A 14370-nucleotide genomic window follows, 5' to 3' on the forward strand; every position below is an offset into this window, starting at 1 on the left:
TAAATATGTTCAGCTCAGGCAGGATGGCCTACTGGTGCATCTAATGTCTTAAGTACTAATTCTGCCCTCTTCATTGACAGGCCACACTCGCTCAAAAATTAAGCATTTGGAAACCCCCCTCTGGAAATCTTGCGTTTGCCACTGCATTTAACATTTCCCATAGGCGTAACTACCATAGGTGCAAGGGGTGCAGCTGCTATGAGGCCCAGAGCTGAGGGAGGCCCATCTTCCTTTTCAAAGTTACATGTGTTATATACATTTTCACCATTGGGTGGTACATAGGGGCCCTTACAAACTTTGCTATGGGGCCCTCAAATACCTAGTTACGCCCCTGGCACTTGCTAAAGGGGTTATGTCCTCCTTTCAAAATGTAACAAATGGGTAATTTAAGATTACAGCTGTTTGTCACTGTATCGCTTACACCATCTATAGATACAGTCCCCATTGCCGGCAGTGAGGACCCAGCAACAGCCTTTCTATATTCCAGGCTTTGCTGTGTCCCCACCAGGTGAAAGTGTCATGAGCATGCAATAGGCTGACAGTAACAGAGCGGAGGACGGAGCTGAGGAGGGGGATGCTGCCAGACCTCACCGGAAAGGTATGTAATGCCGTCTGTCAGGATGCCTCCTTTCAGAATACCGACAGCAGCATCCCGATGGTTGGTATCCCGACAGGGGTCGGGTAAGTATACTCACCCTCCCTCCTTCCCCCTCTAACCCTCTCTTCTTGTAGTCTAACAATAACACTTCCCACCTCGCACCCTAACCCTACCCCTCCCCTAACCCTCCCTCCCCGATGCCTGAACCTAACCACCCCTTCTAATGCCTGAACCTGACACTCCCTTCCCTGCACCCTAAATCTAATCCTCCCACCTTAGTGCCTATCCCTAACCCCTAACCCTCCTCAGGAATGCCAAGAGGGGGGGTGCGGGTATTAATTACCTGAGCCAGGGCTTGCTGGAGGGGCCAGACGGTCGCACAGGTCTGACGCCACCCCCCCCTCCCTCTCACCTGTCAGAAGCCCAGCACATGCTGCTATGGGCTGGGCTGCAGTGGGAGACTACTCACTCGCAGTTTCCTCTGTCTGTGGAGGGGAGCGATCACACCGATCGCAAACCCCCCCCCAACCCGGATTTGCTCCGGGATGGGGTCTCACAGCGTCCCCCTCCCCGCTTCACGGCGCTGCAAAAAGGTTTTTTTCCCTATGGGGCGTGCCCATGCCTCCCGTGAATAGGCCACGCCCCCTTCACCCAGGCCCGGCCCAGCTTTGTATGGCCATGACCCTCACCCCAACCCCAAACTTGCCGTCGGGAATCTGGCTGTCGTGATGCTGTCACTGAGATTCTGATGTGTCGAGATTCCGGCACCGACATTGTGAGTCAGGATACAGAACGCATCCTGTATGGGATCTTTTATGCAGAATCCCATTATTCAGAACATTCCAAAAGACTATATGGAAAAAATGTATGCATTTGCTGCTGCTAAGTGATAATGTCACATACAATGTGTGATAATCAAGAATCGCCTGCTAAAGTCATCTAGAAGCTCTGCAAATAATCTAGTGAGGAGGATGCCGAGGGCAGAAATAGTTTAGGACTAGGAGCTGTAAAGTGTTAGACGTGTTCAAATTATGGAAAACTCTCTAATCTGCATAACTGTGACTATAGATCATTTACCTGTAAATGAGCCTGTATTTGATGCCACTTGGGATAGCTATTATCTTCTATATATATGATGACAGGAATCAGTAACAGTAATAAAACTACTTTTACCACTGTGCTGTGCCTCTCGTTAGCCCCTAGCGGCTGTAGCTGGTAGAACACCTGCTGGCCTCTTCCTGGGTGACCTCGTTTCCATGGTGACCGCATTGCACCTGAGCAGGAGCCTGTGCGTTCTCCTGCAGCAGACTGTCGCCACGTACCGGTACACACACCCCGGCAGCGCTGCAGGGGCGACACGGAACCTATCTCCTGGCCGGAGATCACGACGGACACCCCGGGACCCTTTTATAGGAAACGTGTGGGAGCTGTAGGCTCCGGGAGGCCTCCCGTCATGCATTGCTTTATTGTGGCCGGTAGCTCAGGGAGATAGGAGTGAAGGCAGCCGGACAGAAGGAGCAGGCCAGCGGACATGACCCACAGCCCTGACTGGCTGTAATACCCGCTTCATGTGTATGTATACCTCACATAGCAATACATAATGCAGCACTGACTGCACATGTCTGCATAGCATAATCATGCACTAGGATCACTGCATTGTGCTTAGTAGTGGTTTGTGTGTGCTCTATGTAGCCTAGTGATTACATGTATAATAATGCATAAGGCATATCTGTAACACTGTATCACTGGATCTATGTACTAAGCCTTGGAGAGAGATAAAGTACCAACCAATCAGCTCCTGTCATTTTTCAAACACAGCCGCTGATTGGTTGGTACATTCTCTCTGTCCAATTTATCTTTCTCCAAGGCTTAGTATATAGACCCCTGAGAGTGGTAGTAACTTATTGTCATTCCTGCAGATGAAGTTTATAATATTGGAGCATTGGCTGAAACAATGTTGCAGATCCCAGCCCACAGTTGGGGTAGTTTATTATATATCCAGAGATATCTGTATTTATAAATATTGTGACTGATTTCAGTTGTAGCAAAGACTCCCTGGTAAGCTTTGCTTTTTCTGGAGCATCCTGACGTAATTAGAACTAATTAATTTATTTGATGTATTTGCATGTTTCTAGGACACCTCTGCATCAATTGTATATTATGGCTATATATGATGTATATATTATATATTATGCCATAATCAAATGATAACCAAACTTTCAAGAATCATGGCACCCTAGACTGGTATCAGGATTGTTTTACAGCACCCCTAAGCCAAAAGTTTCTTACTGAGAATTTCAGCAAAATGTATTATATTAAGTAAATTGTGCTAACCTCTCATCCTTAGGGTCAGTTATGTGGTGGTGGACAGGGTTGCACTTCTTTTTGCCCACATAATTTATGATTGGTAGCCACCAGCACTGGCTTTAAAAACAATCGCAAAAGATAGAAATCAGGCGCTTATAAATTTAATAATGTCAATTAATTATTCTCTCTATGAAGAGCTGCTCCTACAGAGTATGAGCTGAGCGCTCGCAAGCGGGTCGATGTTGCCCAAGTGCGCATGCGCACGACGGAGGCGACTCCATCGTGTGCATGCGCGAGACCCGAATAATGACGGCCAAGCCGTCGTTATGGGTATCGCACCAAAGGGGGCGCGCTGTCGATGGTGATTGACAGCACGCCCCCTTTGGTGGGCGTGGCTGCCCAGACGGAGGCGTTCCCATGTGGGTCTGAATGACCCCCATACACAGTAACACAAGAAAACGCTTTGACTTTGATTCCAATTGATGTATGTATATATATATATATATATATACATACATACATACATACATACATACATACATACTTTACTATTCAGAAAGAAGGAAAAATCAGTCTTGTATAAACCCCAATGGGATCCGAACAAACTGTATAATCTCCGTTTGCAGAGTCTTTATAGGGAGCGCTGATATTGTGAAACAATGTTGCTCTTCGGAAAGGGAGTTTCCTTATACTTTTAGTTTCTCCGGCTGGTAGACAGGTTTTATGGATGAAGACGGCTGGTCACAGGCGGCTACATGCAGACGGGAAAAGTATAAAGAAACTCCCTTCCCGAAGAGCAACACTAATTCACAATATCAGCGCTCCCTATAAAGACTCTGCAAACGGGGATCATACAGTTTGTTTGGATCCCAAGAGTGGAAGCGGTAAGATCCTAAGAAAGGAGATGATGATATTCCTCCTAAGACTGTGTAATTCTCACTAATACCGCCTTTCACTGTGATGTGCTGCTGATTGGAGCTGTGTAATTGCCAACAAATTTAAAGGGTCAAATCTGAACTTTACGGCCTTTCTGAACTGTTACTTATTACAAGGGTACAAAGTGGCTACTCCCATTGGGGTTTATACAAGAAGGAATTTTCCTTTAGTTTTTCTGAATAGTAAAGTATATATATGATGATGATGATTATCCGTTTAGTCGACATCGACTTTCGGACACTTTGTGGATCAGCGAACGTCACGCTTCTCTTTCTCTGACCGCTTCCTTCAGGTCATTTATGGGCATGTTCGTGTCAGCCTTTATTGTGTCCAGCCAACGAGTTCTTTGGCGTCCTCTTCTTCTGGACCCGCTGACGAATACAAGCATTAGCGCTGTTTCTAGGGAATTAGGGCCTGATTCAGAGCCGCTCGTAAGCGGCTGCTCGTTCGCTCCGAGCGATGTTTGCCCAACTGCGCATGCGTATGGATTGTAATACGCATGCGCAAACCAGTCAGTGCGGGTGAAAATCGTTTGTTCGCTAAATAGCGAATGCCTGCTATTTTGAGTGACAGAATGAGGCGTATGTGGGTGGTAACAGGGGAAGGTGCTTGAAAACGGGAAGTGGAGATCCGAACGCAGGCGTGCTTAAAGGTCAAAACGGGTGTTTTAAGGGTGTGCATAATTAATACAGCAGCGTCATTGACCACGTCACTGGGTTATTTTATAGCCAGAACTGCTCGCAAAATTGTGGTAGCAAAAACCAACCACAAGAATAGCGAGCAGTTCATACCCTGGTCGATGTACTCGATTAATCTAATAAATAGCGGACATGACGTATGATGCGAGCGGCCAGGGGGCGTATTTTTCCAAAAAACGACTGCAAGTTTTGTTCGCTCAGTCAGACATAGAGGCGTGAACAGACCGCAAAGAGCGAACGGTTCATTTGAATAGCCACCCCTATTTTCTGAACGAGCGAGCGCAAATAGCATCCGGCTCTGAATCAGGCCCTTAGCCCGCATGACATGTCCAAAATACGAGAGTTGTTGTTTGGTGATCTTGCCTTCTAATGAAATTTTTGGTTTGACCCGCTCTAGGACTGCCTTGTTCGTATTCATTGCTGTCCATGGTATGCGCAGCATTCGCCTCCAGCACCACATTTCAAAGCGTCAATTCTCTTGCGATCTGCCTTCTTGAGTGTCCAGGTTTCGCTTGCATACATAAAGATAGGAAAAACAATTGCATTGTTGCGCTGCTGATATCGTTGTTCTTCCATATCTTCATCATTCCTAGCATAGCATTGCGGCCAAGTGCAATTCGTCGCTTTATTTCAGTAGATGATTCTCCACTGCGATCAATCTTAGAACCCAGAAAGAGGAAGTCTCGTGCCGATTCGACTTCCTCATTATCGATTGCAATATGGACTGCATCGTCACTTTCCGTAGTCATTATCTTTGTTTTCTTGATGTTGAGGTACAGTCCCATGCTCTCGCTTTCTTCTTTGACTCTTCTGACCAGATGTTCTAGGTCTTTTCTACTTTCAGCAAGCAGAGTCGTGTCATCGGCATATCGTAGATTGTTGATGTTCCTCCCTCCGATTTGTACTCCAATTGTAGACTCGTCCAAACTGCATCGTCCCTTGATCATTTCTGGCGAGAAAATACAGCCTTGTCGAACACCTTTTCAGATCTTGAACCAATCCGTGTTGCCAAAAGCTGTCCTGACTGTGGCTTATTGACTCATGTATAGCGATCGCATCAGTTTCTCCAGGTGCTCCGGAATACCCATCTGCCGTAAACATTTCCATAGCTTGTCGTGATCAAAGCAATCGAATGCTTTGCTGTAGTCAATGAAGCAAATGTACACGTTCTTTTGATACTCTCGAGTCTTTTCCATAATCCATCGCAGGTTTGCGATTTGATCTCTGGTCCCCCGACCCCTGCGAAATCCAGCCTGCGTGTCTGGGAGCTCCTTCTCTATAAAGTAGGCCATGCATCTTTGAATAATCTTCAGCAATATTTTGATATGAGTGCAATAGACCGATAGTCGCTACATTCCTGTGCATCGCCCTTTTTTGGAAGCGGAACAAAGACTGATCTAGTCTAAACTTTCTCCATATCTGCTGGCAAAGTGCTGTTAGTGTTAAAGTATATATATATATATATATATATATATATATATAATGTCAATTGGAATTAATGTCAAAGTATTTTACTGTGTTACTGTATATATTTATGCAAAGGAATTTTACATATGTATGTTTTATGTTATTAAATATTGCATTTCTGTCAAATTCAACAGTGCTCCTTGTTATGTAAAAATAAATTTTAATTAATAACCAGCATTGGCTTTGCCTATCACATGGACCATAAATAATTTAATTTGGTCCTGGACCACCAACCTGCAAGTGCCACGCGGTGCCCCTGAATACCACGGGATCTAGTTTGGGAACCACTGGCATAATCCTTGTCCATTTATTACATTCTACGCTTTTATTTATTCCGGCTGTGTTTTTATTTACAAAATATTTTCTTATTTAATTGTCATACCCTCACCTTCACATTTATTCCTACTACCGCTGCATATTAATGGTTTATATGCTCATAATCTTAATGTATATAGTCTTCTTTTTAGTGTAATATCTGAAAGAAGTAAACTATTTCTCAATTGTCCAAAGGTACTGCTTTCTAGCAAAAGAGTTCCCATAAGAAAGCAATGGTCCACCAAAGTAACATTGTAGTAGCACATCTCCCTCATACCCCAGCTATTTCATATACTCCACAGCTGGCCAGCTCTCTGACATGACAAGGCCAGAAAAGCTTAACATTTGCAATCTGAAACCAGTCATTCTTGTGCTGAGCGAGTTGTCTGATTGGTTGGGCAGTCATCCATTTAGAGCTGTGGGCACAAGAGGTGTCAGATCACTTGGATGTAGAACCTCTCCCATATCCTCCAATAGGAGATAGAGCAATGATTAGACAGAAGCTGGCTGGGACACCCTGGATTCTGATTGATAGGGTGAGGGAGGGGGGGTGTTACCTTGCAAAACTAGAATCTTTATATATCCATACAGCTAGTTGGAGTAGAGCTGTGTTGTGCAGATTTCTTGCAAAATTACTGGACTAATGAGCTTATTAGTAAGAAAAGAGGAGAGAAGAGTTGTAAATGGAATTCATTGATAGGCCCGTATTCAATTAGAGGTGAAAAACCGTGATCGCCGAAAAGTGCAAAGTTTTTCCCTCCTTCGCATGTTTTGAGGCAAACTTTTCACCTGAATACTCAATGCGCGCACCCGCTTTTCGCCCTATTCAATTGTAAAACAGGCGTAAACATATGAGAGAATGCAGCGAATAGTGGAACTGGCAAAAAAGTTAGTTTTTTGGGGGGAAATCAGTCTGTACCCCCAATAAAGCCTAACTCACCCGGGGAATCAATATAAAAGTGTATTATTAGCCATAATAAAAGTAAGTAGGGATCATATTTTGAGTCAAAGGGCTGTTATATGCATATTTACATAAGTGTGGAAAAATGATATTAAGCAATGTGTTTTAGGAAAAATAATTTCTGTAGTTAAATTGGAGGTACATGTAAATGGGTACTAGTATATTTTGGGGATTGTAAAGTGAAGAATTAAAAAATGTGAAAAACACACCTGCTGCAGCCTCCTGCAATCCTAAAAACACCTGTCCCATCCATAAAGCCCCCAAAACCCATCTAAGTACTTTAGCCCAATTTTCAAACACTTTTTGCATTGTTCACCCCAAAAATGACATGGCTTTTTTTAGGGGGTATTTAGAATTTTTTTTGGCCAAATTAGTCATTAGGGGGGGGGGTGCCCAAAGGGGTCTGAACCCAGGGCCTGATTCAGACCCGGTCGCAAGTGCTGAGCGCTCGCAGCCGGGTCGATGGTGGCCCAGAGCGCATGCGCATGACGAAGCCGGCTCCGTCGTGCGCATGCCGGAGACCCGGATAGCGATGGGCAATCCATCGCTCCGGGTCTCTTACCAAAGGGGGCGTGCTGTCGATGTTGAGTGACAGCATGCCCCCTTTGGTGGGCGGGCCGGGGGGGTGGCTGCCCAGACGGAGGTGTTCCCATGAGAACGCCTACCGTCTGGGGGCGGCCCCACTGACATCACAAGTGATGTCAGTGGGAGAGCTTTCGGCTCTGTTTGAGCCGAAAGCTCTCTGGGGCTTGCGGCCACGAGACCCTACCACAAAGGTCTCGATGCAAGCCCGATGGTCGCGATGGTCTTGACCACCATGATGGTCTTGATGGTCGCGATGGTCTTGACCACCGCGACCATCATCATGGCCGCTCGCTATAGCTGTGGGTGGCCACCGACAGCTATGCGAGCAGCAAGGAGGACGCTCTAAAAAAAAAAGACTGGCCCTGATTCAGAGCGAGCGTTCTGTCAGAGCGTCCGGCTCTGAATCAGGGCCCAAGTCCCCACTTTTTTACTCAAAAGTAGAGATTTTGCACTTCTTTTCTCCTGCCTTTGGATAGAGAAACTTTTTTGTATGTTTTTCTTTTCGCCTCTAATTGAATGTGGGTCATAGCTTGATATGTTGCTGTCCAATAAGAAAAGGTAAACTAGTAACTAGTGAGTGTACACGGGTAATAGCATGTTTTGCTACTAGAGTAGGAAGGTACAGTCAGGGGCGTTTCTAGAGAGGAGGGGGCCCGTGTGCAGTCTCCGACGCTTGCCCTCTCCTCCGTCCGGCGGCCGACTGCGCACTGAGAGGTGTGCGGCTAGCGCCACACTTATAGTCTCTCGGCACTATAGTGTGCCCAGAGTCTATAGTGCATGCACAGGTCACCGGGAAAATGGCCATGGCGGCCATTTTCCCTGTACTACCTATGCGCAAACGACGGGAAAATGGCCATTTTCAGCCATTTTTACAGGCGGGGACACCGGAGCCAACGTGGGACTCTGGAGAGGTAAGTTTTATGGGTGCAGAATGTGCAGTGCGGGCCCCCCTGGACCCAGGGGCCCATGTGCCCTGCACACCCTGCACCCATTAAAAATACGCCCCTGGCTAGAGTATATACTAAGTATTACAGGGTGTTAGTTCCTTCTATGATATTTAGCTTGAGGTAGTGGGAGAGGGCAAGGGCTACTGTTACTTCACAATCTACTGTACTGAACTATATACAGTTTATACAATATATACTTAAGGTGATGATTGGAGAAATATATGTGTTTTTTTCATACAATGCATACAATGAAATATGAATGAACTTTACGGTTTAGCTTGTGATCATAACTATCCAAAGACAGCAATATAGCAAGCACAAATGACACCATAATCACGGTGTAAATTCCTCCAAACTAAAGCCCTCTTTTCTGACCACAATTATTTGTCATTTTTGCACAACAAAATAAAACACGTTTTGATTCTAGTTTCCTTGTATTTTTTTTCACATGTATTTGTGAATGTTACAAAAATAATTGTAATGTTAAATATATTGGTATTTTCACTGCATTTTTAATTGATACAATTCTCTATTTGCTACTGTACTTCTATGAGCGTAATGCAAGTCAGTGCTGCATGATAACATAGCTTTTGTGTTAGTAATTTATATGGCTCAGAGAAGAATAATTAGGTTACTCTGACACTTATGATGTCTGCTGTTGTCTAGATATGTGGCCGCACAGCGACCCACCAATGCGGACAACATGTATAGAGTACATGACCGCACAGTGTAATAGGATGCAGGTTGCGGTACTCCCGCACCTGTGCTACAGTATGATGCGTGTGTTGTGTGTCAGAATTCTGCCACTTTTATGATGTCTGATGTTGGAATGAGAACATCCTTCTAGTGTTATCTTGTCCTATATACTCTGAGCACCCATAGAGCTCGGCAGGGTATGACATCAGTTAGCACAAACTCATTCTGAGTGTTCTGCATTGTGTGTCCGTTTACATAACATAAGATGACATAACGTAGGATTCCTGTTGATACTGTAGGTGACTTACACTGTTCGCTGGGTAGAGTGTATGTACAGTACTGTATGTCCTATATAGTGTATACAGGATTGCTGCTGATTACTGTGTATCTCTTTGAACTTCTTGGAATCCAGTGGTAATTCTGCATGGCATCCTTTCCCCGCTGTATATTGGGATGGCAGTACTGCCTCAGATATCTTCTGACCGGATTTATTTTTAGCACTGGTTGATGTGCTGGTTAGCAGCAATACCTTTCATCTGCCTCTGTAGGAGGTGCAGTGTCTTCTTCCTAGCCCTCCCAGCCCTCGTCATCAGTATGCGGGGCATCGCCTTGGAATAAACGATCCATATCATACCCCCGGGATGTGAGAAGGGCGTTTTCCTCCGCTGATCACAAGAGGAGCAGGGGCTGCTGTCGGGCTGTGTGTATGACAGGGCGGGGATACGGTGACTGCATACATACAATATACATACAGTCCTATCTGCTGTCCCCCTGCCCATGTGTGAGTGAGCAGCAGCGCTTCCCCATGAGCTGACCCTTTACACGTGGTGCTGAAATCTATAGGGTGAGTTTCCCGAGGCGACCTTATTTCCTCTAGAGGTAATGACTGCAATGTGTAATGATTTACTAACATGAATGAACGTTCTGCAGACTACCGGCACGTTGATGTGACTGGAGATCAGATGGTCCGCATTGCAGATATGGAAATATGTCCAGACTGGTACCTTCCCAATTTGTTCACTTTTATGTGGAGGGAATGTGTGTGCGTGTCTATACTGTCATTGTGCTTTGTAATCTCTCCGTGTACGCAAACCAAGTAAAGTGATCCATTGTCGTTTTAATTATAACCTACCTTTACTGCCACAGTACCTGACCATTATTACTGTAGCATCCCTTGTATACTTTGCTTTGTTAATGCCTGCTCTTATGCCCTGCTAGCAATTCACCAGTGGCAATAGTTAATCTTTTCTACAGGTAAATTACAAAGCACCTGCCCAGAAGGATGACTTCACTGCAAAAAACTGGGTCAGCTTTTGTGGCTATTTATCACCGTTTTAAAGTGAAAGAACTTTACTGTACTCTTGATGAAAACATTGAGTTGTAGTGGTTTGTACATATGGCCAACCCTCTTGAAGGTAATCAGGGAAATCAGCGGAGCTATCTGTAGCTTATTCTGCCAGGATTCAACACACTGTAGTTATCTTGGAATAAAATAATCAGAAAAGTTTTCTAGAGCAAATGCCAGGCTTTTCCATTGTCATTGTGGCAGGGATTTGTTCCCAGAGACTGGCATTGCAGCTAATGCCATGTGCGTCTCATTTCATATCTCCTGTTGAGATCACTTTGTTGATTTGCTTCATCTAGTTTGCCAACAATAATAACCACTATCAAAGCTGCATTTGTATTATTGCCCCATTGTTTCTTTAGCTTGGAATTCAATAATAAAAACACTAGCAGCTGAAACTGAACTGTGATTTTGGCTTTACAATGAACTGTAGGTACGTTTGTTTGCAAAGTTAGCCTTATATCTGTGAAAAGACATACTGAAATTGGTGTCTATCTACACAATTAAAATGACTGCTTTGTATGGCTTTTACTCATTAATAACACGTATGTCAATATACATGTTTACAATACTGTACTTATTTAATTTGTTTGTAAAAAAAAAGTATGACTTTTTAAAACCGTTATATTTTATTCTACTTTTGCAACTATACCTATGTCATTGCTTTTGGTCAGTTTGGATTCATATACCAATCAGATAATCCTATTGGTTGATGTGATAGTGCAGAGTAAATACAAGTGAACCCTCAAAGTGCAGTGTGTGTCTAGGAGGAGAGCCACAAGTATTATGTCAGCTGTCAGTGTACCATTGTTCTGCACAGAGCATTTTGCTGTAGGACACACCCTTAGAACACAGACCTCTGGCTATCATAGGGCTTAATCATCTCTATACCTTGCTCCATTTTATTTTAGTGATCAAACAAAGGTCATATGGATACTTTGTGCCCCTTTGTGTACAGTATATGCAGAGACACAACAACACTACTGTATGATGGTTGTACCATTTATAAAGCGAAAATGTTGTCTTTTCCAACTGTGTTATAGATTATTATTAAACCTGACTGGATTCATTTGCCAAATTCATTTAAATTACATTGACTCTTTAACAAAAAAAACAATAGATATTATCAGTAATTTCCCTTAACAAATACCATGTTTACTTTAGTGTGCAATCATGTTAAATAGCTGCATAATCATTATGCTAATACTGTAGAATATGGCAACTTTGTATTAATAAAATAACTGTGTTTTTAGATTATTGGACAGTTTACCTTTACTATGAATACACTAGAGTGGGTTAATTGGCTTCCAGTTGAGTTCAGTAAACTCTGCAAGACTTTGAAGTTGCATAAAAAGTAAATATTAATTATGCCAAAAAGTAAATATATGATTGAGCTAAAACTTCTCCTGTGTCTAGTGATGCTTCACTCAGGGGTCTACATAAAAAATACGGAAACTATGATTTCCGTATTTTTTATGTAAATCCCGTATTCAGCAATGGTATAATGGAGAAGATAACGCAATTATCTTCTCCACTAATTCCCATCTCACTGAGTACCGCACTGTAGGGATCAGGCCATTGACCTCTACAGTGCTTTAACACTTTTTGCTATTCAGCAAAGCAAAAAGCGTAAAATCACTCGAAAAATATTTCCTTTATTTAATGCCATCTCAGAATGGCGTTATATGAGGAAAATACTTAAATATCCCAAAAACTGCTTGGACAAAGAGAAATTTTCCCATAAGTCCCTGCAGCATTTTGTAACTCCACCTAGTCTCTGTGCCTGATTTCTGGTGATCGCCGACAGGTAAGTCACTCTAGAGCAGGGGTTCCCAACCACGGTCCTCAAGGCACACTAACAGTCCAGGTTTTAAGGATAGCCATACTTGAGCACAGGTGACTTAATTAGTACCTCAGTTACTTTGATTGAACCATCTGTGCTTAAGCATGGACATCACTAATACTAGGACTGTTGGTGTGCCTTGAGGACCGAGGTTGGGAATCACTGCTCTAGAGCCTGTTAAACCAACCGAAAGTGATTGACATGTGTATACAGGCTTTATATTAGCCTGTATACATGTATATTTATGGGCTATTATATTTAACATTTATATATAAATGTTAAATATAAAAGCACATAAATATACATGTATACAGGCTAGTATAAAGCCTGTATACACATGTCAATCAGTTCGGACTGGCTGGAGCTGTACTTACCCCATCGGCGGTCACCGCAAGCAGGGACGGAGACTGTTCCCGAGCTCATGAGCATGCGCAGAGGAACAAACAGAACAGATTGTTTTCGGAATCCCAAAAACAATCCCTTCTGTGACATCGCAGGGACAGCGTGTTACCGCAACCGCTGTTCCTGCTCAAAATATTGCTGAATAGCATCCATATTTTATTATAATTGATAAAAACTCGTGACGATGTTGCCCGATAATATTCTACCTAAAATTTTATTTTACTTTCATCAAGTACTATAGCAGCTCCTGCAGGTTTATTTATTCATTACCAGTTATTTATATAGCGCACACATATTCTGCAGCGCTGTACAGAGAATATTTGTCCATTCACATCATTTCCTGCCCCCAATGGAGCTTACAATCTATGTTGTTTACTATTTGTATACAATAATGTAAGACTAATTCTCCATATTTTTGTATTATTATTAGTAGTAGTAGTATTATTGTTATTATCATCATCCTTATTATTATCTTCCATTTCTATGGCACCACAAGAGTTCTGTAGCACAGTACATAGGCTTTCCTATGTAATCCTGAATCCACATTCAGGATTACACTTGTATACAGTGAACAATATAGATAGGTACAGTAAAGAAATTGACAGATGCAATATTACCACACACAGAATGCTTAATTATGTAACAAGACATCAGGATAGAGAGCCCTGCTTACTTTCTAAAAGAGCAATATGGGGGGGGGGAGGGGGGTGCACAGAGTGGGCATGGGGAGCAGAGCAGTGGGGTGCAACATTTGAAGAGTTAGGTGTAGGTGTGGTAGGCTTCAGTGAAAAGTAAATTTTTTAGCTCACGTTTAAAGGCAGTGACAAAAGTCTTATTAATCCGGGGAAGATATTCTAGAGAACAATGGCAGCACAGGAGAAGTCCTGAAGGCATAGGGCTATTTCACACACACCAGTTTCGATCGGCCGGCAAAAAAGCGGTCAAAGCTGGCCATTGTTTTGCCGGCAATCAGTGCCTTTCACATGCAACGGCTTTGAGCCGTTTTTAATGTTGTGGTTTGTTTTCTTAGTGTAGTAGGCAGGCTCAGCAGCAGCTCTATTCAAAGATAATACTAGTTTATACTCAATAACTGAAAACAGTACTATAAATAAAAGAACTAACCATATATATCTTTATCCTTGTTTCCCAACACATTTAAAAAATGTTTTAATTCAAAGCAAACCTCTTGCCACGCCTTTTGAGTGGCATTTCTATCATTCTAAATATCTTCTGTTTTGTCCCATAAAACTGATCTGGATTCTACTAATGA

General features: G+C 43.2%; 1 protein-coding gene across 2 annotated transcripts in view; it reads left to right on the forward strand.

Moving 5' to 3' along the window:
* Nucleotides 1-1859: 1859 nt before the first annotated feature.
* Nucleotides 1860-14370, forward strand: part of CCDC92 (coiled-coil domain containing 92) — a 66007-nt gene continuing 53496 nt past the window's right edge. The window contains exon 1 of one of the 2 annotated variants that reach the window (XM_088482169.1): nt 1860-2170. The gene's annotated coding sequence lies outside the window, so the exon portion shown is untranslated. Of the gene's footprint in view, nt 2171-10192; nt 10355-14370 lie in introns of those variants that run through there. The other variant, XM_088482173.1, reaches the window with a different exon arrangement.

The sequence above is a fragment of the Taudactylus pleione genome, unplaced genomic scaffold (genome assembly GCF_031769625.1).
Source record: "Taudactylus pleione unplaced genomic scaffold, aTauple2 ptg000282l, whole genome shotgun sequence".
In the NCBI taxonomy this organism is placed as follows: Eukaryota; Metazoa; Chordata; class Amphibia; order Anura; family Myobatrachidae; genus Taudactylus; species Taudactylus pleione.